The following is a 23,435-nucleotide window of genomic DNA, read 5'->3' as shown; positions in this document are numbered from 1 at the left end:
GATGGAGGATATGTATGATGGGTATATGGGCACTGGACTATGGGATGGAGGATACGTATGATGGGTATATGGGCACGGGACTATGGGATGGAGGATATGTATGATGGGTATATGGGCACGGGACTATGGGATGGAGGATATGTATGATGGGTATATGGGCACGGGACTATGGGATGGAGGATGTGTATGATGGGTATATGGGCATGGGACTATGGGATGGAGGATATGTATGATGGGTATATGGGCACGGGACTATGGGATGGAGGATACGTATGATGGGTATATGGGAACTCGACTATGGGATGGTGGATATGTATGATGGGTATATGGTCACGGGACTATGGGATGGAGGATATGTATGATGGGTATATGGGCACGGGACTATGGGATGGAGGATACGTATGATGGGTATATGGGCACGGGACTATGGGATGGAGGATGTGTATGATGGGTATATGGGCATGGGACTATGGGATGGAGAATATGTATGATGGGTATATGGGCATGGGACTATGGGATGGAGGATATGTATGATGGGTATATGGGCATGGGACTATGGGATGGAGGATATGTATGATGGGTATATGGGCACGGGACTATGGGATGGTGGATATGTATGATGGGTATATGGTCACGGGACTATGGGATGGAGGATATGTATGATGGGTATATGGGCACGGGACTATGGGATGGAGGATATGTATGATGGGTATATGGGCATGGGACTATGGGATGGAGGATGTGTATGATGGGTATATGGGCACTGGACTATGGGATGGAGGATATGTATGATGGGTGTATGGGCACTGGACTATGGGATGGAGGATATGTATGATGGGTATATGGGCACTGGACTATGGGATGGAGGATATGTATGATGGGTGTATGGGCACTGGACTATGGGATGGAGGATGTGTGATGGGTATATGGGCATGGGACTATGGGATGGAGGATGTGTATGACGGGTATATGGGCACTGGACTATGGGATGGAGGATATGTATGATGGGTATATGGGCACGGGACTATGGGATGGAGGATATGTATGATGAGTATATGGGCACTGGACTATGGGATGGAGGATATGTATGATGGGTATATGGGCACTGGACTATGGGATGGAGGATATGTATGATGGGTATATGGGCATGGGACTATGGGATGGAGGATATGTATGATGGGTATATGGGCACTGGACTATGGGATGGAAGATATGTATGATGAGTATATGGGCACTGGACTATGGGATGGAGGATATGTATGATGGGTATATGGGCACTGGACTATGAGATGGAGGATATGTATGATGGGTATATGGGCACGGGACTATGGGATGGAGGATATGTATGATGAGTATATGGGCACTGGACTATGGGATGGAGGATATGTATGATGGGTATATGGGCACTGGACTATGGGATGGAGGATATGTATGATGGGTATATGGGCACGGGACTATGGGATGGAGGATATGTATGATGGGTATATGGGCACGGGACTATGGGATGGAGGATATGTATGATGGGTATATGGGCACGGGACTATGGGATGGAGGATGTGTATGATGGGTATATGGGCACGGGACTATGGGATGGAGGATGTGTGATGGGTATATGGGCACGGGACTATGGGATGGAGGATATGTATGATGGGTATATGGGCACTGGACTATGGGATGGAGGATATGTATGATGGGTATATGGGCACGGGACTATGGGATGGAGGATATGTATGATGGGTATATGGGCACGGGACTATGGGATGGAGGATATGTATGATGGGTATATGGGCACTGGACTATGGGATGGAGGATATGTATGATGGGTATATGGGCACGGGACTATGGGATGGAGGATATGTATGACGGGTATATGGGCACTGGACTATGGGATGGAGGATGTGTGATGGGTATATGGGCACGGGACTATGGGATGGTGGATATGTATGATGGGTATATGGGCACGGGACTATGGGATGGAGGATATGTATGATGGGTATATGGGCACTGGACTATGGGATGGAGGATGTGTGATGGGTATATGGGCACGAGACTATGGGATGGAGGATATGTATGATGGGTATATGGGCACGGGACTATGGGATGGAGGATATGTATGACGGGTATATGGGCACTGGACTATGGGATGGAGGATATGTATGATGGGTATATGGGCACGGGACTATGGGATGGAGGATATGTATGACGGGTATATGGGCACGGGACTATGGGATGGAGGATATGTGTGATGGGTATATGGGCACGGGACTATGGGATGGTGGATATGTATGATGGGTATATGGGCACGGGACTATGGGATGGAGGATATGTATGATGGGTATATGGGCACGGGACTATGGGATGGAGGATATGTATGATGGGTATATGGGCACGGGACTATGGGATGGAGGATATGTATGATGGGTATATGGGCACGGGACTATGGGATGGAGGATATGTATGATGGGTATATGGGCACGGGACTATGGGATGGAGGATGTGTATGACGGGTATATGGGCACTGGACTATGGGATGGAGGATATGTATGATGGGTATATGGGCACGGGACTATGGGATGGAGGATATGTATGACGGGTATATGGGCACGGGACTATGGGATGGAGGATGTGTGATGGGTATATGGGCACGGGACTATGGGATGGTGGATATGTATGATGGGTATATGGGCACGGGACTATGGGATGGAGGATATGTATGATGGGTATATGGGCACTGGACTATGGGATGGAGGATGTGTGATGGGTATATGGGCACGAGACTATGGGATGGAGGATATGTATGATGGGTATATGGGCACGGGACTATGGGATGGAGGATATATATGATGGGTATATGGGCACGGGACTATGGGATGGAGGATGTGTATGACGGGTATATGGGCACTGGACTATGGGATGGAGGATATGTATGATGGGTATATGGGCACGGGACTATGGGATGGAGGATATGTATGACGGGTATATGGGCACGGGACTATGGGATGGAGGATGTGTGATGGGTATATGGGCACGGGACTATGGGATGGTGGATATGTATGATGGGTATATGGGCATGGGACTATGGGATGGAGGATATGTATGATGGGTATATGGGCACGGGACTATGGGATGGAGGATATGTATGACGGGTATATGGGCACTGGACTATGGGATGGAGGATGTGTATGATGGGTATATGGGCACTGGACTATGGAATGGAGGATATGTATGACGGGTATATGGGCACTGGACTATGGGATGGAGGATGTGTATGACGGGTATATGGGCACGGGACTATGGGATGGAGGATATGTATGATGGGTATATGGGCACGGGACTATGGGATGGAGGATGTGTATGATGGGTATATGGGCACGGGACTATGGGATGGAGGATGTGTATGATGGGTATATGGGCACGGGACTATGGGATGGAGGATATGTATGACGGGTATATGGGCACGGGACTATGGGATGGAGGATATGTATGATGGGTATATGGGCATGGGACTATGGGATGGAGGATATGTATGACGGGTATATGGGCACGGGACTATGGGATGGAGGATATGTATGATGGGTATATGGGCACGGGACTATGGGATGGAGGATGTGTATGATGGGTATATGGGCACGGGACTATGGGATGGAGGATGTGTATGATGGGTATATGGGCACGGGACTATGGGATGGAGGATATGTATGACGGGTATATGGGCACGGGACTATGGGATGGAGGATGTGTGATGGGTATATGGGCACTGGACTATGGGATGGAGGATATGTATGATGGGTATATGGGCACGGGACTATGGGATGGAGGATATGTATGATGGGTATATGGGCACTGGACTATGGGATGGAGGATGTGTGATGGGTATATGGGCACGAGACTATGGGATGGAGGATATGTATGATGGGTATATGGGCACGGGACTATGGGATGGAGGATATGTATGATGGGTATATGGGCACGGGACTATGGGATGGAGGATATGTATGATGGGTATATGGGCACGGGACTATGGGATGGAGGATGTGTATGACGGGTATATGGGCACTGGACTATGGGATGGAGGATATGTATGATGGGTATATGGGCACGGGACTATGGGATGGAGGATATGTATGACGGGTATATGGGCACGGGACTATGGGATGGAGGATGTGTGATGGGTATATGGGCACGGGACTATGGGATGGTGGATATGTATGATGGGTATATGGGCACGGGACTATGGGATGGAGGATATGTATGATGGGTATATGGGCACTGGACTATGGGATGGAGGATGTGTGATGGGTATATGGGCACGAGACTATGGGATGGAGGATATGTATGATGGGTATATGGGCACGGGACTATGGGATGGAGGATATGTATGATGGGTATATGGGCACGGGACTATGGGATGGAGGATATGTATGACGGGTATATGGGCACGGGACTATGGGATGGAGGATATGTATGATGGGTATATGGGCACGGGACTATGGGATGGAGGATATGTATGACGGGTATATGGGCACTGGACTATGGGATGGAGGATATGTATGATGGGTATATGGGCACGGGACTATGGGATGGAGGATATGTATGACGGGTATATGGGCACGGGACTATGGGATGGAGGATATGTGTGATGGGTATATGGGCACGGGACTATGGGATGGTGGATATGTATGATGGGTATATGGGCACGGGACTATGGGATGGAGGATATGTATGATGGGTATATGGGCACGGGACTATGGGATGGAGGATATGTATGATGGGTATATGGGAACGGGACTATGGGATGGAGGATGTGTGATGGGTATATGGGCACGGGACTATGGGATGGAGGATATGTATGACGGGTATATGGGCACGGGACTATGGGATGGAGGATGTGTGATGGGTATATGGGCACGGGACTATGGGATGGTGGATATGTATGATGGGTATATGGGCATGGGACTATGGGATGGAGGATATGTATGATGGGTATATGGGCACGGGACTATGGGATGGAGGATATGTATGACGGGTATATGGGCACTGGACTATGGGATGGAGGATGTGTATGATGGGTATATGGGCACTGGACTATGGAATGGAGGATATGTATGACGGGTATATGGGCACTGGACTATGGGATGGAGGATGTGTATGACGGGTATATGGGCACGGGACTATGGGATGGAGGATATGTATGATGGGTATATGGGCACGGGACTATGGGATGGAGGATGTGTATGATGGGTATATGGGCACGGGACTATGGGATGGAGGATGTGTATGATGGGTATATGGGCACGGGACTATGGGATGGAGGATATGTATGACGGGTATATGGGCACGGGACTATGGGATGGAGGATATGTATGATGGGTATATGGGCATGGGACTATGGGATGGAGGATATGTATGACGGGTATATGGGCACGGGACTATGGGATGGAGGATATGTATGATGGGTATATGGGCACGGGACTATGGGATGGAGGATGTGTATGATGGGTATATGGGCACGGGACTATGGGATGGAGGATGTGTATGATGGGTATATGGGCACGGGACTATGGGATGGAGGATATGTATGACGGGTATATGGGCACGGGACTATGGGATGGAGGATGTGTGATGGGTATATGGGCACTGGACTATGGGACGGAGGATATGTATGATGGGTATATGGGCACGGGACTATGGGATGGAGGATGTGTATGATGGGTATATGGGCACGGGACTATGGGATGAAGGATATGTATGACGGGTATATGGGCACGGGACTATGGGATGGAGGATGTGTGATGGGTATATGGGCACTGGACTATGGGATGGAGGATATGTATGATGGGTATATGGGCACGGGACTATGGGATGGAGGATGTGTGATGGGTATATGGGCACTGGACTATGGGATGGAGGATATGTATGACGGGTATATGGGCACGGGACTATGGAATGGAGGATGTATGATGGGTATATGGGCACTGGACTATGGGATGGAGGATATGTATGATGGGTATATGGGCATGGGACTATGGGATGGAGGATGTGTGATGGGTATATGGGCACGGGACTATGGGATGGAGGATATGTATGACGGGTATATGGGCACGGGACTATGGGATGGAGGATATGTATGATGGGTATATGGGCACGGGACTATGGGATGGAGGATATGTATGATGGGTATATGGGCACTGGACTATGGGATGGAGGATATGTATGATGGGTATATGGGCACTGGACTATGGGATGGAGGATATGTATGACGGGTATATGGGCACGGGACTATGGGATGGAGGATGTATGATGGGTATATGGGCACGGGACTATGGGATGGAGGATATGTATGATGGGTATATGGGCACGGGACTATGGGATGGAGAATATGTATGATGGGTATATGGGCACGGGACTATGGGATGGAGGATGTATGATGGGTATATGGGCACGGGACTATGGGATGGAGGATATGTATGACGGGTATATGGGCACTGGACTATGGGATGGAGGATATGTATGATGGGTATATGGGCACTGGACTATGGGATGGAGGATATGTATGACGGGTATATGGGCACGGGACTATGGGATGGAGGATGTATGATGGGTATTTTGGCACGGGACTATGGGATGGAGGATATGTATGATGGGTATATGGGCACGGGACTATGGGATGGAGAATATGTATGATGGGTATATGGGCACTGGACTATGGGATGGAGGATGTATGATGGGTATATGGGCACGGGACTATGGGATGGAGGATATGTATGATGGGTATATGGGCATGGGACTATGGGATGGAGGATGTATGATGGGTATATGGGCACGGGACTATGGGATGGAGGATATGTATGACGGGTATATGGGCACTGGACTATGGGATGGAGGATATGTATGATGGGTATATGGGCACTGGACTATGGGATGGAGGATATGTATGACGGGTATATGGGCACGGGACTATGGGATGGAGGATGTATGATGGGTATATGGGCACGGGACTATGGGATGGAGGATATATATGATGGGTATATGGGCACGGGACTATGGGATGGAGAAAATGTATGATGGGTATATGGGCACTGGACTATGGGATGGAGGATGTATGATGGGTATATGGGCACGGGACTATGGGATGGAGGATGTGTATGATGGGTATATGGGCACGGGACTATGGGATGGAGGATATGTATGACGGGTATATGGGCACTGGACTATGGGATGGAGGATGTGTATGATGGGTATATGGGCATGGGACTATGGGATGGAGGATATGTATGACGGGTATATGGGCACAGGACTATGGGATGGAGGATGTGTATGATGGGTATATGGGCATGGGACTATGGGATGGAGGATGTGTATGATGGGTATATGGGCATGGGACTATGGGATGGAGGATATGTATGATGGGTATATGGGCATGGGACTATGGGATGGAGGATATGTATGATGGGTATATGGGCACGGGACTATGGGATGGAGGATATGTATGATGGGTATATGGGCACTGGACTATGGGATGGAGGATACGTATGATGGGTATATGGGCACGGGACTATGGGATGGAGGATGTGTGTGATGGGTATATGGGCACGGGACTATGGGATGGTGGATATGTATGATGGGTATATGGGCACTGGACTATGGGATGGAGGATATGTATGACGGGTATATGGGCACGGGACTATGGGATGGAGGATGTATGATGGGTATATGGGCACGGGACTATGGGATGGAGGATGTGTATGACGGGTATATGGGCACTGGACTATGGGATGGAGGATATGTATGATGGGTATATGGGCACTGGACTATGGGATGGAGGATATGTATGACGGGTATATGGGCACGGGACTATGGGATGGAGGATGTATGATGGGTATATGGGCACGGGACTATGGGATGGAGGATATGTATGACGGGTATATGGGCACAGGACTATGGGATGGAGGATGTGTATGATGGGTATATGGGCATGGGACTATGGGATGGAGGATGTGTATGATGGGTATATGGGCACAGGACTATGGGATGGAGGATGTGTATGATAGGTATATGGGCACGGGACTATGGGATGGAGGATATGTATGACGGGTATATGGGCACAGGACTATGGGATGGAGCATGTGTATGATGGGTATATGGGCATGGGACTATGGGATGGAGGATATGTATGATGGTATATGGGCACGGGACTATGGGATGGAGGATATGTATGATGGGTATATGGGCACTGGACTATGGGATGGAGGATACGTATGATGGGTATATGGGCACGGGACTATGGGATGGAGGATATGTATGATGGGTATATGGGCACGGGACTATGGGATGGAGGATATGTATGATGGGTATATGGGCACGGGACTATGGGATGGAGGATGTGTATGATGGGTATATGGGCATGGGACTATGGGATGGAGGATATGTATGATGGGTATATGGGCACGGGACTATGGGATGGAGGATACGTATGATGGGTATATGGGAACTCGACTATGGGATGGTGGATATGTATGATGGGTATATGGTCACGGGACTATGGGATGGAGGATATGTATGATGGGTATATGGGCACGGGACTATGGGATGTAGGATACGTATGATGGGTATATGGGCACGGGACTATGGGATGGAGGATGTGTATGATGGGTATATGGGCATGGGACTATGGGATGGAGAATATGTATGATGGGTATATGGGCATGGGACTATGGGATGGAGGATATGTATGATGGGTATATGGGCATGGGACTATGGGATGGAGGATATGTATGATGGGTATATGGGCACGGGACTATGGGATGGTGGATATGTATGATGGGTATATGGTCACGGGACTATGGGATGGAGGATATGTATGATGGGTATATGGGCACGGGACTATGGGATGGAGGATACGTATGATGGGTATATGGGCATGGGACTATGGGATGGAGGATGTGTATGATGGGTATATGGGCATGGGACTATGGGATGGAGAATATGTATGATGGGTATATGGGCATGGGACTATGGGATGGAGGATATGTATGATGGGTATATGGGCACGGGACTATGGGATGGAGGATATGTATGATGGGTATATGGGCACGGGACTATGGGATGGAGGAAGTGTATGAGGGGTATATGGGCACGGGACTATGGGATAGAGGATGTGTATGATGGGTATATGGGCACGGGACTATGGGATGGAGGATACGTATGATGGGTATATGGGAACTCGACTATGGGATGGTGGATATGTATGATGGGTATATGGTCACGGGACTATGGGATGGAGGATATGTATGATGGGTATATGGGCACGGGACTATGGGATGCAGGATATGTATGATGGGTATATGGGCAAGGGGCTATGGGATGGAGGATAATTATGATTTGCTATTACTAACCAGTTAGTTACTATGCCCGGGCAGCGCTGGGCTCTTTAGCTAGTAGCCTATAAAGGGACCATGGTTATTGGCCCCCCTGGATAAAAACATCTGACCCCACCCAGCCCAGAAAAGGCATATCTGTAAGATGCTCTAATTCCGGCACTTAGCCTGTCTCTTCCCATTACCTTGTAGCCGGTGGCATATGGGGTGTGACGAACAGCCCACGGCCGTTCGTCCACTTACGGAGGCGACTAACGGGGGTCCCGCTGCCACCAAAACGCGACGGACAGCGGACCCTGTGTCACCACTATGTCACAGTCCCACCACTGACACGGGTGTATCAGCGGACGGAGGGACGAGACACAATGCCGGCACATGGCTATCACAGGCGCAGTGGGGCTTATCTTAGTTATCCCACCACTGGCACCATGTGACAAAAATATCCAGCAAGCTAATCTCGCTCTACAATTTGCCGCAGGGGGAGTTTAATTTGGATGCCCCACCACTGCTATCAATCTTCCAAGTACTGCGGGGATTTATGTATATCCCACTTTCTCAGTTCCACTTTGGAACTCGCAGCTCTCCGGCGCCCCCCTTACCCTCAGGTCAGTCAGGGAACTGCACCTAGGATAATTAGTCGCCGGACGGGCTGCCTGTTGTGAACCGGCAATTAGGCTTCTGCAGTAAGGGAATTATCAATGCTGTGGCTGCAGCCCCTTATTCAGCAATATAAGACCCTTCTAAACTGCCAGCAAGCCGCAATAGCCGTACACAACGCGCTGCCACCAGTCACGGTTACTTAATTCACAGTGTTAAATTAAGAGGGTCCGTGGCAAACCCCTTGAATTAGTAGCGATTATCTATCAAAGGCGTATAGTTCGAGTCTTAGAGCATAGAGACAGATCTAAATAATTATTTCATTTATTTTCCGAAAGAGGACAGTGATTACAGATAAAAGTTGCTATAAAATTGAGACATAAAATATGTACAGTACAGGTATAAAATAAAAGTGGAGAAAACAAAGAGAGTACACTCACAGTTCCATATTGTTCCTTAGGCAGACCATGCGGCTAAGGTGGGTGGAGGCAGAGCTGCACTTCTCCGCTCATCTGGGGATCTTTCTAGCACGACGACTTGAGCTGTTCTGCTCTGGTTTTGTCCAGGAAATGCTTTATAGACTTGCTATGTGACATCACGGAGAGATGCATGCTGGGTTAATCCCACCTCTCTCTTTTGGATGTAGAATTACACTAGAAAACTTATACTAATCATAACTCCGTGGGGCAGCCCGCACAGACACATATAGGGCATCATTGGTTGTGATTTGTTGAGTACAATAATTCAAGACCAAATATGCAGTAGTTCTGATACACCATTTAGCTGGAACACATATCTCAGGTTCTGAAAGGATTACGCTTCGCAAGAACCACGGCAGCGACGCTGTGACCGCCCGGATTACAAAAATGTGATTTTCATATCTCTAGGGTATTTGGTTCTTATGGTATAGTCTCTCATAGTTTTATTCGTTTCAAACAAAGAAGTTTTTCCCGCTCTGAAGAGGAGAGAAGGAAACAAATGGTTGTAACAGCAGGGGGGTCTCCTATTACTAGTGCGAACACAGGCTGTAGAGGAGGGGGGGTGGCACTGCTCTGTGTGTGTGTGAAGGGAGGAGGGATGAAGCTGCAGAGCTAGCAGCCTGGATTGTCATATCTGCCGGATCTTTCTGGAAAGTTACAACAGAAAACATCATATTTTGTGGACAAAACCCCATACCTCACAGACATTGTACATCACACCTCCCCCCTTAAGAGGGCGCTAAGGAGGCATTACCTCTCGGTAATCGGCCATGCGCACCTCAGCGGGTTCGCCCCGGCGGGACAACCCATCGGCATTGCCGTTTTCACTGCCCTTCCTGTGTTTTACAGTGAAGTCGTACTGTTGAAGGGCAAGGCTCCAGCGGAGCAACCTTCCATTGGTTCCGGACACTGTGTGCAACCAGCTCAGAGGGTTGTGGTCAGTTACCACCGTGAAGGCGCGCCCGTACAGGTAGGGCTGCAAACGTTGCAGTGCCCACACCATGGCCAGACACTCCTTCTCGATGGTCGAGTATGCCACTTCCCTCGGCAAAAGTTTCCGGCTCAGGTACAACACGGGGTGTTCTTGGTCCCCCGAGTTGACCTGGCTAAGCACAGCACCGAGGCCAAACTCGCTGGCGTCGGTCTGTACCAGAAACGGGCGACTGCTGTCGACTGCTCTCAACACTGGAGAGTTGCACAGGGCTGCTTTCAAAGCTTGGAAAGCCACCTCACAGTCATCTGTCCAGTTGACTGTTTGGGGTAGCCTCTGCTTGGTGAGGTCAGTCAAGGGTTTGGCAAGGGCGCTATAGTCCTGTACGAACCGCCTATAGTACCCTGCAGTGCCCAAGAAGGACTTCACCTGTTTCTTGGTCCTGGGGGTGGGCCAGGACACAATTGCGTCCACTTTTTCTGGCTCCGGACTCATGGAACCCCCGCCTACCCGGTGCCCCAGGTAGTGGACCTTGCGCATGCCTATCTGGCACTTCCCCGGCTTGATGGTCAGGCCTGCCTGGTGAAGACGCTTGAGCACCTCCTGGAGGTGCTGAAGGTGTTCCTCCCAGGTGGAACTGAAGACGGCAATATCGTCTAAGTACGCCACCGCGTACTCCTCCAGTCCCCGAAGCAGGTGGTTGACCATCCGCTGGAAAGTGGCAGGGGCATTCTTCATGCCGAAGGGCATGACCGTGGACTCGTACAGTCCAAAGGGGGTGATAAAGGCGGATTTCTCCTGCGCCTCAGGGCTCAGGGGAATCTGCCAGTATCCCCGACTCAAATCCATGATGGATATGTAGTTGGCGTTTGTCAACCGCTCGAGCAGATCCTCGATGCGCGGCATTGGGTGGGCATCAGAGGTTGTGATGGCGTTGAGCCCCCTGTAGTCCACGCAGAACCGGGTGGTTCGATCCTTTTTAGGCACGAGGACTACAGGTGAAGCCCACGCGCTTTTTGACCGTCGAATCACCCCCAGCCTTAACATCTCATCAATCTCTTGGGGTCATATTCGACACTGAACTTTCCTTTACTCCGTACATCCGATCACTCAGTCGCTCTTGTCACCTGCATCTTAAAAACATCTCCAGAATCCGACCTTTTCTCACCTTTGAAACTGCTAAGACTCTTACTGTCGCTCTTATTCATTCTCGTCTGGACTACTGCAACTCTCTTCTGATCGGTCTCCCTCTTACCAAACTTTCTCCTCTCCAATCCATCTTGAATGCGGCAGCCAGGGTCATATTTCTGTCCAGCCGCTTCACCGATGCCTCCATCTTGTGCCAGTCATTACACTGGCTACCTATTCGCTACAGGGTCCAGTATAAACTCATCTCTCTCACCCACAAAGCTCTCCACTGTTCTGCACCGCCTTATATCTCCTCTCTCATCTCTGTCTATCGCCCTACACGTGCCCTCCGTTCTACAAATGACCTAAGACTAACATCCCCCGTAATCCGAACCTCGCACCTCCGTCTCCAAGATTTCTCTCGTGCTGCTCCAGCTCTCTGGAATGCACTTCCCCAGACGATCAGACTGATACCTAGCCCTGACCTATTCAAGCGCGCTTTGAAAACCCATCTCTTCAAAGAAGCCTATCACATCAACTACTCAGCAAGCTAACTTTGCCCTGTTCCCTCCTTCCAAATATTATTCTGAATCTGCACCCTACTATTCATCTGTCTCCACACCCTTCATGCACATGATAACTGCACTTGATACTTGTCTATTGCGCTTAAACACACGGGCTGATGACCGGATCATGCAGCTTTATATGAAAATCCCTATTATAATTGCCAGACCTGAATTAACAAGCATTTCTCACCTACTGTGTCCCCCCATTTCCTTGTAGATTGTAAGCTTGCGAGCAGAGACCTCACTCCTAATGTCACTGTTTGAATTGTCTTAACTTGTATTGAATTTATTGTCTGTACATGTCCCCGCTTAATTGTAAAGTGCTGCGGAATATGTTGGCGCTATATAAATAAAAATTATTATTATTATTATTTATTATCTCTTGGCGCATGACTTGTTGCACCGTCTCAGAGATCCGATAGGGTGTTCGCCGTAATGGGGCGTGATTCCCGGTGTCCACCTCATGAATCGCTAACTCCGTCCTCCCCGGTTGGTTGGTGAACACGGGCCGGAAGAGTTTCAGGGTGGCCATCAACTGCAACCGCTGGGACACGGTGAGCGAACCACTTATCTCCATGTCCTCAATGGACCCATTGGCCTTGGCCTGGGCCAGCATGTCCAGGAGGGGATCTTCCTCCCCATCCTCTGGCAGATTGCAGACCGGTAGGATGCAAGCTTCACGTTCGTAGTGCGCCTTCAGCATGTTGACGTGAAAGGCCTTGCGCCTACCCCGAGCATGGTCAAGCGTGACCACGTAGGTGACCGGGTTGAGCTGTTGGTGGACGACGTACGGGCCTTCCCAGGCTGCCTGAAGCTTATCCGTTGGTACAGGGACCAGCACCCACACCTTTTGACCCACCTGGTAGGTCCGCTCCCGGGCGTTCTGGTCGTACCAGCGCTTCTGGTCAGCCTGAGCCTGCGTCATGTTGTCATGCACCAACTGCGTCAAGGTCTGCATCTTGTCACGGAAACGCATGACATAATCCACGATGGACACTTCTGTGGGGTTTGGCTCATCTTCCCAGGATTCTCTTATCAACCCAAGGGGTCCCCGGACTCGCCTGCCATACAGGAGCTCGAAGGGGGAGAACCCAGTCGAGGCCTGCGGAACTTCTCTGTAAGCGAACAGCAGGTGTGGGAGGTACCGCTCCCAGTCGCGCCCTTGGGTCTCAACCAGTATGCGGAGCATCTGTTTGAGGGTACCGTTGAAACGTTCACACAAACCATTAGTCTGTGGGTGATACGGACTCGATACCAGCTGCGTCACCTGCATTTTCTCACAGAGAGCCTCCATTAGGCGAGACATGAATTGGGGCCCTTGATCGGTAAGCATCTCCCTGGGAAATCCTACTCTTGAAAAGATGGTCACCAGTGCGTCAGCCACCTTATCTGCCCTGGTTGAAGACAGAGCTACTGCCTCTGGGTACCGGGTAGCGTAGTCTACCACGGTGAGAATGTATCGCTTTCTGTAGCTGCTGGGGACGGACAGCGGTCCTACAATGTCCACCGCGATTCTCTGGAAAGGCTCCTCTATCACCGGCAAAGGAATAAGGGGAGCCTTAAGAGCAGGCCCCGCCTTACCCACTTTTTGACAGGTGGCGCAGGAGCCGCAGTAGTGTGTTACATCTGTCCCCATCTTGGGCCAATAGAAGTGTTGAGACAGCCGTGCCTTTGTTTTGCTGATCCCCAAGTGTCCAGCGAGTGGAATCTCATGGGCAATCCGCAACAACTCGGTTCTGAACTGATAGGGGACGACCAGCTGTCTTTCCCTCAACCACTCCTTTTTAGGATCTCCGGGTACTGTCTCCCGGTACAACCTTCCTCGTTCCCAGAACACCCTCTCCTTATCAGACTTGGAGGTGGGCGTCTCGGCGAGACCTCTCAATTTCTCCAGGCTGGCATCTGAGTGCAGAGCAGCCTGGAACTCCATGCTGGAGGCTGCCAGAAGTGACGTCAGGGTCCCCTCTTTACTGGGACCCTCTGGAACCGGCTCTGGGTTCACCTCTGGTTCAGTCTCTCCTGTAGCAGCAGAGGGTCCAGAAGACAGTGCGTTACCTGCGATCTGGGCACTCTGACTGCGTGTGACAGCTGCTATGTATGCTGTCTCCCTGGGGATTTCTACAGACCCACCAGCCGGTGCTGGCTTGGGCTCTACCTCCCCATCCACCCCCAACACTTCAGGAGCAGGGCTACTTATGGGCCAGTTACCTTCCTCGGTGGCACTGGTCAGCTGCATGGCATTACCTTCCTCATGGTCTCCATGCACCTCCCCATTCTCTTGAGCACCGTTGCTTACTCCTGCCAGGGGTTCCTCAGCCGTCTCACTCCGCAGAGTGACGGGGCTGAGCACTTCGGTACCTGTGGTCACATCTACCGCTTCAAAGAAAGGGTTAACGGGTTCAGTCGGCACAGATACATCAACCTCATCATCATCCTTCCTAGGGGAAGAATGGTTATCAGTTTGCTTTGGCACATTCACATCAGCATCATACCTGGGGAAAGAATGGTTGTTAGTTGCATCATTACTCATCAAGGCATTAGCAGGTAACACATTCAGTTTCCCGTCATCATCATCATCATCAGGGTTAACGTTACCCTTATTATCAGTTTGGGGAAGGGTGTCAGGGACGTAGTATGCAACCATCCGCCCCAAGTCAGTCCCCAATAAAACATCATTGGGCAGGTTTTCAGACACTCCCACCTCCCTCAACCCGCTCCCAGCACCCCAATCGAGATAAACTCGTGCCACTGGCAAGGGACAACGGGTGCCTCCAATCCCGGTGACAGTCAGGGTTTTCCCCTCAACAAACTCTTCAGGGGCCGCCAGTCCAGGACGGATGAGGGTTCGTTCAGCCCCGGTGTCCTTGAGGCCTGTAGCAAGACGGGCCCCCACCTGAACAGGTTGAACGTTGTCGTCAGCCCTCCCAACCACACCTCCCACCAAAAGAACAGAGGCGTTGGGCCCGGGGGCCTTGGCTGGGGGGTTCTTCGGCCTATTCGGACAGGTGTAAAAGAAGTGACCAGGCCGCTGGCAGTGGTGACACAGGTGACTGTCAGTAGCCGGCCTGCTGTTGGCAACAGGGACTGGGCCTCCGGAGGGACGGCTAGCTGGGGCACTGGGGTTGGTTGCTGGCTTACCCCCTTTCCAGCTGGTGGCGACTGGCCTCCGCGTCTCGGGCTTCCGGTTGGCCTCATAGTTGTCGGCGATCTGCGCCGCTTTGTCCGCGTTCGTTGGTTCGCGGTCCAGGATGAACTGTCGGACCTCAGCTGGGCAGAGATGCAGGAACTAGTCTTTGATCATCAGGTCCCGTAGCTGCTCAAAGGTTTCAACGGACAGTCCATGGATCCACTGGTCAAAGTGGGTCCTGAGTCCTTGCACCACATCACTGTAGCTATCATGTGGGCCACGTTGGAGGTGTCGGAACTTCTTTCGGTATACCTCAGGTGTCAGCCGATATTTGGCGATCAGCGCCTCTTTTATGGCGCGATAGTCATCATCATGCGCTTGCGGAAGAGAAGCAAACGCCTCCAGAGCTTTGCCTTTTAGCCCTGGGGTCAAGTACCTGGCCCATTGGTCTTCGGGCAGTCGGTACTGTCTGCAGGCTTTCTCAAAGGCTCGCAGAAACGTGTCCAAGTCCCCGTCCTTTTCCATCACGGGAAAATGCTCTGTCCGGGGTTTAGGAGTCTGGACGCTGCTGGGCTCACTGGTTCGGGCTGTGGGGGCATTCCACCCCCGCTGGAGCATCTCCAGCTCATGGGCCCTCTGAGCTTCTGCATGGCGCTCAGCTCTCTCAGCCTGGGATTGACGCTCACGTTCGGCTCTCTCAGCCTGGGCTTGACGCTCGGCCTGGGCCTCCTGCCGATATTGCCGGATCAGTGTCAGACGACCCTCACTGTCTTCAGCAGGGAGTTCGTCCAAGGCCATTTGCAGATAGGGGTCCACCCCGTTATGGTTGAATGTGGGGCCAGCGCTCATGAGTGGAGCCTCTGCTGCAGCCCCATTGTTACTTGAGCCCGCTTCTGCGTTCGCTGGGCTCTGGTCGTTTTCCCGTTGCACCAGAGCCGCGATCATTTGGGCTTTGTTTTTGTTCGTGGTGTCGATCCGCCACACCCCGCAGAGGGCAATAAGAGATGCCTTGTTATGCTGCTTATACCACTCTGCTCCCATTGTAGCCATGGTTGCCAAATAAAAGACAGAAAAGAAAAACGGAGAAAAAGGGAGGGAATACTTGCAAGTACACACTAATGTCCCAGGACTAGTAACCACTGAGTCTGTTCTCCAAAACCTATGATGCAGGATTCTCGCAGGAACCGTGCAGGTTTTTAGTGAGAGGAATGATTGCTCAAACCAAATCACTAATGCTCTAGGATTATCCCACCGCTCTGCCACCAATATGTGACGAACAGCCCACGGCCGTTCGTCCACTTACAGAGGCGACTAACGGGGGTCCCGCTGGTACCAAAACGCGACGGACAGCGGACCCTGTGTCACCACTATGTCACAGTCCCACCACTGACACGGGTGTATCAGCGGACGGAGGGACGAGACACAATGCCGGCACACGGCTATCACAGGCGCAGTGGGGCTTATCTTAGTTATCCCACCACTGGCACCATGTGACAAAAATATCCAGCAAGCTAATCTCGCTCTACAATTTGCCGCAGTGGGAGTTTAATTTGGATGCCCCACCACTGCTATCAATCTTCCAAGTACTGCGGGGATTTATGTATATCCCACTTTCTCAGTTCCACTTTGGAACTCGCAGCTCTCCGGCGCCCCCCTTACCCTCAGGTCAGTCAGGGAACTGCACCTAGGATAATTAGTTGCCGGACGGGCTGCCTGTTGTGAACCGGCAATTAGGCTTCTGCAGTAAGGGAATTATCAATGCTGTGGCTGCAGCCCCTTATTCAGCAATATAAGACCCTTCTAAACTGCCAGCAAGCCGCAATAGCCGTACACAACGTGCTGCCACCAGTCACGGTTACTTAATTCACAGTGTTAAATTAAGAGGGTCCGTGGCAAACCCCTTGAATTAGTAGCGATTATCTATCAAAGGCGTATAGTTCGAGTCTTAGAGCATAGAGACAGATCTAAATAATTATTTCATTTATTTTCCGAAAGAGGACAGTGATTACAGATAAAAGTTGCTATAAAATTGAGACATAAAATATGTACAGTACAGGTATAAAATAAAAGTGGAGAAAACAAAGAGAGTACACTCACAGTTCCATATTGTTCCTTAGGCAGACCATGCGGCTAAGGTGGGTGGAGGCGGAGCTGCACTTCTCCGCTCATCTGGGGATCTTTCTAGCACGACGACTTGAGCTGTTCTGCTCTGGTTTTGTCCAGGAAATGCTTTATAGACTTGCTATGTGACATCACGGAGAGATGCATGCTGGGTTAATCCCACCTCTCTCTTTTGGATGTAGAATTACACTAGAAAACTTATACTAAACATAACTTAATAGCTGTCTACAAATATCTAAAGGGCTGTCACATTGTAGAAGGATCAACTTTATTCTCATTTGCACAAGGAAAGACTAGAAGCAATGGGATGAAACTGAATGGGAAGAGACACAGATTAGATATTAGAAAAAACTTTTTGACAGTTAGAGTGATCAATGAGTGGAACAGGCTGCCACGAGAAGTGGTGAGTTCTCCTTCAATGGAAGTCTTCAAACAGAGGCTGGACAGACATCTGACTGGGATGATTTAGCGAATCCTGCTTTGAGCAGGGGGTTGGACCAGATGGCCCAGGAGGTCCCTTCCAACTCTACGATTCTATGATTCTATGAACTCCGTGGGGGCAGCCCGCACAGACACATATAGGGCATCATTGGTTGTGATTTGTTGAGTACAATAATTCAAGACCAAATATGCAGTAGTTCTGATACACCGTTTAGCTGGAACACATATCTCAGGTTCTGAAAGGATTACGCTTCGCAAGAACCACGGCAGCGACGCTGTGACCGCCCGGATTACAAAAATGTGATTTTCATATCTCTAGGGTATTTGGTTCTTATGGTATAGTCTCTCATAGCTTTATTCGTTTCAAACAAAGAAGTTTTTCCCGCTCTGAAGGAGAGAAGGAAACAAATGGTTGTAACAGCAGGGGGGTCTCCTATTACTAGTGCGAACACAGGCTGTAGAGGAGGGGGGGTGGCACTGCTCTGTGTGTGTGTGAAGGGAGGAGGGATGAAGCTGCAGAGCTAGCAGCCTAGATTGTCATATCTGCCGGATCTTTCTGGAAAGTTACAACAGAAAACATCATATTTTGTGGACAAAACCCCATACCTCACAGACATTGTACATCACATGGGGAATAAGGGGTCAATGTCACCTTGCTATTGTAAGGTGACATTAAGCCTGGTGAATAATGGAGAGGTGTCAATAAGACGCCTGTCCATTATTAATCCACTAGTCTGAAAGGATTAAAAAAACACAGACATTAAGAATAAAGACTTTTAATGAAATAATTAAACACTCATTTTTCCATCTTTATTTAACTCCCAATCCAATCGAAGCCATCATTCCCCTGTAAAAAAAAAAATCCAAAATCTAAAAGCAACAATATCCCATACCTGTCAGCCGTACAGTCAAGTCCCACAGCGCAATACATCTCAAGGGGTTAAATAGTTTACAACCGGGAGTGGTGCTAATGCGACCGGCCTGGCTGTAAAGCACGGAGGGATGACTGAGAAGCTGCCTGCGCAGCCTCCCCACCTGACCGGAGATGAACTCAGTAGCGTGGGAAAGTTTCTGAACATTTTCCCATGCTGCCTCAGTGACGTCACATGGGGTTGCCATGTGTCGGGGGGGGGGGGCGGTGTTCATGCCTTCTCATCAGCAGTGGTCTGGAGCCATGTGCATGATTTTATCATGTATCTCTGTATACAGGGAGCTCCCCCTAGTGGTGACTGCAGACAGGATCTTATCATGCTATTTTAGAATTTTGGATTACTAGAGGTGGAAGACCTGTGAAGACTCAGACGTCAAGGTTAGATTTCAGAAAGGCAGATTTTAAGGGATTCAGAAAGAGAATTGGAGGGATCCAATGGCTGGATATCCTTAAAGACAAAAATGTCCAGGAAGGATGGGAAATCTTGAAAAATGAAATTCTCAAAGCACAGTTGTTAACAATTCCGAAAAGAGGGAAGAATAGGAAGCATTTAAGGAAACCAGGATGGATGAACACAGAACTTAAGCACATGCTAAAAAGGAAGAAAAAAATGTTTATAAAATGGAAAGAGGGAGGCATATCTAAAGAAGAATATAATGCTGTCTGCAGAACCTGCAGGGCACAAATCAGATTATCTAAAGCTGAAAATGAACTGAGGCTTGCAAGAGATGTCAAAAGCAATAATAAAGGATTTTGGGGATATGTCAAAAGTAAAAGAAAAGTCAAAGATGCTATAGGATTTTTACAGGATGAAAATGATGAAATGGTAAGACAGGATGTTGAGAAGGCTGAACTTTTAAATTCCTATTTTGCATCTGTTTTCTCTCAGAAAGGAAATGCAACATCAACTGTTATTCACTGTCCCATTAAGGGAATAGAAGAATCCAGGATATCTATAAACAGAAAGATAGTGAGGAAACACTTAGCTAACCTAAATGAATTCAAGTCTCCAGGTCCCGATGAATTACACCCCAGAGTACTGAAGGAGATAGCAGAAGAAATTTTTGAACCCCTCTCCATAATCTTTGAAAATTCTTGGAGAACAGGAGAAGTGCCAGAAGACTGGAGAAGAGCAAATGTTGTTCCTATCTTCAAAAAGGGGAAGAAGGTGGACCCAGGCAACTATAGGCCGGTGAGTCTGACTTCTATACCAGGAAAGATCTTTGAACAAATTATTAAACAACATGTATGTCAATACCTGGATAAGAATGAAGTGATTAAACAGAGTCAGCATGGGTTTCTAACTAATAAGTCATGTCAGACTAACTTAATTTCCTTCTATGACGGTATCACTGATTGGGTGGATCAAGGAAATGCTGTAGATATAGTATATCTTGACTTCAGCAAAGCATTTGACAAAGTCTCTCATACAATCCTTATTGAAAAAATGACTAAGTATGGAATGGACAAGGCAACTGTTAGGTGGATTCATAACTGGCTTAGTGATCGGACCCAAAGAGTGGTCGTAAATGGCTGCACATCCAGTTGGAAGAATGTCTCAAGTGGGGTACCACAGGGCTCTGTCCTGGGCCCTGTATTGTTCAACATCTTTATCAACGATTTAGATGAAGGAATTGAGGGTAAACTGATTAAATTTGCTGATGACACAAAGCTAGGAGGGATAGCTAATACTAGAGAAGAGAGAGAGAGGATTCAAAAAGATTTAAATAAACTGGAGAAGTGGGCAGCAACTAACAGAATGGTTTTTAACAGGGAGAAATGCAAAGTACTACATCTGGGCAATAAAAATGAAAAAAGCATATATAGAATGGGAGGAATAGGGCTAAGTGACAGCACATGTGAAAAAGACTTGGGTATACTAATAGATCACAGACTGAATATGAGTCAACAGTGTGATGCAGCAGCAAAAAAGGCAAATGCAATTCTAGGATGTATTAACAGAAGCATACAGTCTAGATCACGTGAAGTCATTATTTCCCTCTACTCCTCTTTGGTCAGACCTCATCTGGAATATTGTGTCCAGTTTTGGGCACCACATTTTAAAAAAGACATCAACAAACTGGAGCAAGTTCAGAAAAGAGCGACCAGAATGGTGACCGGTCTGCAAACCCTGTCTTATGAGGAAAGGTTGCAGGATTTGGGAATGTTTAGTTTGCAAAAGAGAAGACTGAGAGGAGACTTAATAGCTGTCTACAAATATCTAAAGGGCTGTCACATTGTAGAAGGATCAACTTTATTCTCATTTGCACAAGGAAAGACTAGAAGCAATGGGATGAAACTGAATGGGAGGAGACACAGATTAGATATTAGAAAAAACTTTTTGACAGTTAGAGTGATCAATGAGTGGAACAGGCTGCCACGAGAAGTGGTGAGTTCTCCTTCAATGGAAGTCTTCAAACAGAGGCTGGACAGACATCTGACTGGGATGATTTAGCGAATCCTGCTTTGAGCAGGGGGTTGGACCAGATGGCCCAGGAGGTCCCTTCCAACTCTATGATTCTATGATTCTATGATCTGTATACAGGGAGCTCCCCCTAGTGGTGGCTGCAGACAGGATCTTATCATGTATCTGTATACAGGGAGCTCCCCCTAATGGTGACTGCAGACAGGATCTTATCATGTATCTCTGTATACAGGGATCTCCCCCTAGTGGTGACTGCAGACATGATCTTATCATGTATCTCTGTATACAGGGAGCACCCCCTAGTGGTGGCTGCAGACAGGATCTTATCATGTATCTCTGTATACAGGGAGGTCCCCCTAGTGGTGACTGCAGACAGGATCTTATCATGTATCTCTGTATACAGGGAGCGCCCCCTAGTGGTGGCTGCAGACAGGATCTTATCATGTATCTCTGTATACAGGGAGCTCCCCCTAGTGGTGACTGCAGACAGGATCTTATCATGTATCTCTGTATACAGGGAGCTCCCCCTAGTGGTGACTGCAGACAGGATCTTATCATGTATCTCTGTACACAGAGAGCTCCCCCTAGTGGTGGCTGCAGACAGGATCTTATCATGTATCTCTGTACACAGAGAGCTCCCCCTAGTGGTGGCTGCAGACAGGATCTTATCATGTATCTGTATACAGGGAGCTCCCCCTAGTGGTGACTGCAGACAGGATCTTATCATGTATCTCTGTATACAGGGATCTCCCCCTAGTGGTGACTGCAGACATGATCTTATCATGTATCTCTGTATACAGGGAGCGCCCCCTAGTGGTGGCTGCAGACAGGATCTTATCATGTATCTCTGTATACAGGGAGCTCCCCCTAGTGGTGACTGCAGACAGGATCTTATCATGTATCTCTATACACAGAGAGCTCCCCCTAGTGGTGGCTGCAGACAGGATCTTATCATGTATCTCTGTACTAGCTGAAGAGCCCGGCGCTGCCCGGGCATAGTAACTAACTGTGGTTAGTTATAACAAATTATAATTATCCTCCATCCCATAGTCCCGTGCCCATATACCCATCATACATATTCTCCATCCCATAATCCCATGCCCATATACCCATCACACATCCTCCATTCCATAGTAAACCATTAAGACATCATAATGAGCGGCAGGTCTTGCAACCTATGATGACATCAGCGTCGCCATGGCAACCATTGTGACATCATAATGAGGGGGGTCTTGATACGCACACACTGTTTCCCCAGTATGCAAATAGGGGCATTATGACATCATAATGAGGGGCGTGGCTTGACGTGCAC

This window comes from Dendrobates tinctorius, unplaced genomic scaffold, assembly GCF_039654945.1.
Source record: "Dendrobates tinctorius isolate UK_male_01 unplaced genomic scaffold, ASM3965494v1 ptg000232l, whole genome shotgun sequence".
Classification (NCBI taxonomy): domain Eukaryota; kingdom Metazoa; phylum Chordata; class Amphibia; order Anura; family Dendrobatidae; genus Dendrobates; species Dendrobates tinctorius.
Note: the sequence above shows the minus strand (reverse complement) of the source record.